Raw genomic sequence first — 4,858 nt, 5'->3', positions numbered from 1 at the left:
CTCTACTAAAAGCACAAAAATTAGCCGGGCGTGGTGGCGGGCACCTGTAATCCCAGCTACTCAGGAGGCTGAGGCAGAGAATTGCTTGAACCTGGGAGGTGAGCCAAGATTGCACTACTGCACTCCAGCCTGGGCGACAAGAGTGAGACTCTGTCTCAAAAAAAAAAAAAAAAAAGGACAATAGTTTGTTACCTATATTCATAATGGAAGAAAATGTTCAATTTCCATAAGAAATTAATGAAATTATAGACTTTTTTTCCATCCAATTTCATGGACCCCCAGAATACTATGCACAAACACTGTGGATATGTATGTGTCGGGGCTGCCCCTGTGAACTTTACATTAAAAATCCATGTTCGCCTTTCGACCGGAACCGCCATCTTCCAGTAATTCGCCAAAATGACAAACACAAAGGGAAAGAGGAGAGGCACCCGATATATGTTCTCTAGGCCTTTTAGAAAACATGGAGTTGTTCCTTTGGCCACATACATGCGAATCTATAAGAAAGGTGATATCATAGACATCAAGGGAATGGGTACTGTTCAGAAAGGAATGCCCCACAAGTGTTACCATGGCAAAACTGGAAGAGTCTACAATGTTACCCAGCATGCTGTTGGCATTGTTGTAAACAAACAAGTTAAGGGCAAGATCCTTGCCAAGAGAATTAATGTACGTATTGAGCATATTAAGCACTCTAAGAGCCAAGATAGCTTCCTGAAACGTGTGAAGGAAAATGATCAGAAAAAGAAAGAAGCCAAAGAGAAGGGTACCTGAGTTCAACTGAAGCGCCAGCCTGCTCCACCCAGAGAAGCACACTTTGTGAGAACCAATGGGAAGGAGCCTGAGCTGCTGGAACCTATTCCCTGTGAATTCATGGCATAATAGGTGTTAAAATAAATAAATAAATAAAGGACCTCTGGGCTGAAAAAATAAAAATAAAAATCCATGTTCTAGGGCGAAGAACCTCAACTACCTTTTTGGAGAGGTTGGAGTGCTTAGGTTGACTAGATAGAAGTCAGATGGGGGAAAAAATGTCACATACACTGAAATGGCAAAAAGTCAGTGGCAAGAGTTCTGTAGTGAAGGAGTATAATAAAGGGGACGAGGAACAGGAGGAGGAAGAGAAACTTGGCAGCATTAGAGCCATGCAACAGGTAAGAGACTCTTTCTTTGAAGGGTGAACGCAGAGATTCTCAGAAGAGGATGCAGAGAGCGTACTCGGAGGAATCTTAAAGGTGATGTACAAGTCTTGGCAATTCGGAGAAATTCTGTAGCTGTCCCCAGGAGGAAGAGACACGTTGTGATTATCAGTGACACTGCACTGAATAGTACAAAGGCATCTGTGCCTAAAGTCGTCATGTGATGGCAAATTGGGAAGTGTCTCCGTTTTCCTGTATTATACATTAATATGTGGCAAGGGTCATCAAACCCACTAACCTCTGCATATTTTGACTGATTCAAATGGGGACACATGACACAATATAAACCCACACCTCGTATTTATCTTTTATTTTTTAATTTAAAAAATATTTTGTGTTTTTAGAGAAAGGGTCTTGCTCTGCCACCAGGCTGGAGTGCAGTGGTGCAATCATAGCTCACTTCAGCCTTCACTGCAGTTGAGGGCTCAAGCCATCCTCCTGCCTCAGCTTCTCAAGTAGCTAGGACCACAGATATGAACCATCGCATCCAGCTTTTTTTTTTTTTGGTAGAGATGGGGTCTTGCTATGTTGCCCAGGCTGGTCTGGAACTCCTGGCCTCAAGCGATCCTCCTGCCTTGGCTTCCCAAAGGGCTAGGATTATAGGTGTAAGCCACTGTGCCTGGTCCCTAGTATATATCTTTATTGGCCTTGAAAAGATAGGCAATCCAAAGCTTGCAATGGAGGCACAAATGGAATTCTGATCACTCTAAATTAGAAATTTGTGGCCGGGTGCCGTGGCTTATGCCTGTAATCCCAGCATTTTGGGAGGCCAAGGCAGGCAGATCACCAGAGGTCAGGAGCTCAAGACCAGCCTGGCCAACATGACAAAACTCCCTCTCTAATAAAAATACAAAAATTAGCCAGGTGTGGTAGTGCACGCCTGCAATCCCAGCTACTAGGGAGGCTGAGGCAGGGTAATTGCTTGAACCCAGGAGGTGGAGGTTGCAGTGAGCTGAGATTATGCCACTGCACTGCAGCCTAGGTGAAAGAGTGAGACTTCGTCTCAAAAAACAAAAAAACAAGGAAAGGAAAATTTGTTATTTTAACGGCACCAAATGCCTCCGTCTGATATTCAACTACATTGTGATCTGATCCCTCTTTTCCTTTTAGGGCCTTATCTCCCTTTTCTCATTGTACTTTATGTTCTTGGCAATGGGACCTATCAAAATTCTTTGCCCACTCCCAGTTTATTTTCCTTTGCAAACTCCAACACCAATAATGCCCTTTCTCTGACCCAATCCCAAAATTCTATCCATCCTTTATGGCTCAACTAAAATTCTGCCTCTTTCAGGAAGATTTTCCTGGGTCTCCTCCTATCTGTCATGGCCCCCAAGCTGGAGGCAATCTCTTTCACTCTGAATCTTCCATAGCACTTTATTTGTATTTCTCTTACGATATACATATTTTTTCTTGTTACTATGGAGAACAACAGTTGTGGCCTTTAAAGAAAAATCATACTAGAAAAAATGTCCAGTAATGGGGGAAAAAAAGATTGAGAATTAAAACCAATACTTATGACCCTGGATAATTATATATCAATACACAGAATATAGGTAATAAACAAAGTGAACTTGAAGTGTTAAACAAGGTTGTAAATATAATCGCACAGGTATTACTCTCATGGTATGTAATAGGATTACGAATAGAATGTGGCAAGTAAAAATATATATTTGGTTAAAAAAAATTTCCATGAGAAGTGCAGGGGAAGTTTAAGAAGATAGAGCATATATATCAGCTTGGAGTGACATGATCAGAGCCTTCCTTGTGAAGATTACTTTGGTGGCAGCTGAAGAATGGATTATAGCAGAGAAAGATTTAAAGCAGAAAGGCCAGTTGGCAGCAATTTAATTAGTCCAACTGAGATATAATAAATACCCACATGAGGACTTTTAAGTTTTCAAGTCTAGATGCCTGAAAGTATGTTGATGCCTTTAAGACAGAGTGTGTAGTAAGAAGAGAAGATTTAGGGGGCAGTTGCAGGAAAAAAATGGTTTGACTCTAAAGCTGCTGGAATACAGAGTGAGAGCTTCCCAATCAAGTAACAAACATTAAATGCAATGGTAGGCTGACTTAGTAGAAATATAGTGTCCCAATTATAACCGCAGAAGTGCAAAGTGAAGGACTTTGACAATTACTTGTTCTCTTTGGAGAACAAGTCACAGATTGGTGACTTGTAAATTATCTCATTTGAAGAACATTATAAGAAATTGGGAATATTTAAATCCAAAGAAAAAAATAAGGAGGATATAATTACTGTCTTTAAATATAGGAGACATTGAAAAAGGAAAGAGGGATTTAATTATTTTCTATGGTGAAAGGTAGTCGGGTGGTGATAGATAGAAGTTACAAGGAGAAACAATTTTGACTTATCCTAAGAAATAAATTATTAACAATGAGGCCTCCAAATAGTGTGACGAATGGACTCGCAGAGCAGTGAGCTATTCATCTACGAACGATCCAAACAGAAACAGGATGAAATTTTGGTCCTATGTTTTGTAGAAGGAATTTCCATAGTCTGTAGAAGGAATTTCCATAGTCTATAGAAGGAAAGTTGAATTACAGGATGTTTAAGATACCTTTCTACTCTAAAATCCTTAGCTTCATTTCTCCAAGGAAACCATCCTTATTTCTTTCCTGCCCTAGTCTGAGTGCTCACAAAGCACCCTGGGGCTACCCCTGTCATACTAGTACCCCACATTGTGGTAATCACTGACCTGTCTTCCTCATTAGACTGCATGTCTTTGAAGGTAGGGATTGTCTTTTATCTACATAAATTTATTGTCTAGTGCAGTGTTCAGCAGAGAGTATTAGCATTCAGTAAATGTTTGTCAAGTGTTGAATAAATAAATGAATGGAGATGATTTGAGAGCAACTGCTATAAAATTTTAGTAAAAGGAGCTAAAGCTGGGCAGTTTCCATTTGCAAAATTACCTTAGTGGGAAAGTCTCATTCTCAGAAATCACATGATTTCTTTCCTTCTTCTTTCCTAGTACAGACTCACTTATCAGAGATATGAGGGAGTGTGATCATAATTGAAAGCAATCACCTTATCTAAAAAGTCAGAATATGTTTTCAGGGTAGCAGAAAATCAGGAGACTTCAAAGTTGCATTTGCTTTTTATTTAATTAATAAAAATTTAAAAGCATAAAAACACCAGTGGCTATTAAAAGTTCAATAGCTGGAAACATACATACAAGGTACATATGAAAAAGACCAGTATGGAGTCAACTTACATAGCTTCTGAGCCGTTCAGCATCATATATGATCACAATCCCATTGTTGGGAATCACCTGACATTGCAGGTGGTTCTCCCAAAAGATCCAGTTTCTCACTTATCCTTTGATATTATTTGCACACTGTTTATATCGCCTATAGTTGTCAGTCTATGTTACCAGAGACTGTTCCTGAAATTGCCATGGAGCTGAAAATATGGTTCCCTGTGTGGGGAATGGTCCAAACATGACTAGTGCCTGCAGGTTCAGAAAACTGAGTTTGATTGGAGATGCTAGTTTGTCTTCACAAACATGGAAAAGAGCTGTCAGTCAGATTGGAGAACATGTCCTGTGTGCAGCCATTATGCAGGTATGGATTCAAGGCTACTTTCTCTCCTTAGATTTATGATGGTGGCAGTGAGAAATTGCATTTGTTTACAAAGGAAA

General features: G+C 40.0%; 1 pseudogene across 1 annotated transcript; it reads left to right on the top strand.

The window, feature by feature from the left end:
- The first annotated feature begins 364 nt into the window (after positions 1–364).
- On the top strand, positions 365–882 carry LOC112629145 (annotated as a pseudogene). Its single transcript, XR_003120537.1, has one exon. The product of XR_003120537.1 is annotated as a 60S ribosomal protein L21 pseudogene (transcript).
- The last annotated feature ends 3,976 nt before the right edge of the window (positions 883–4,858 follow it).

This window comes from Theropithecus gelada, chromosome 7b (assembly GCF_003255815.1).
Source record: "Theropithecus gelada isolate Dixy chromosome 7b, Tgel_1.0, whole genome shotgun sequence".
Lineage (NCBI taxonomy): Eukaryota > Metazoa > Chordata > Mammalia > Primates > Cercopithecidae > Theropithecus > Theropithecus gelada.
This window is presented reverse-complemented; position numbering and strand designations above follow the sequence as displayed.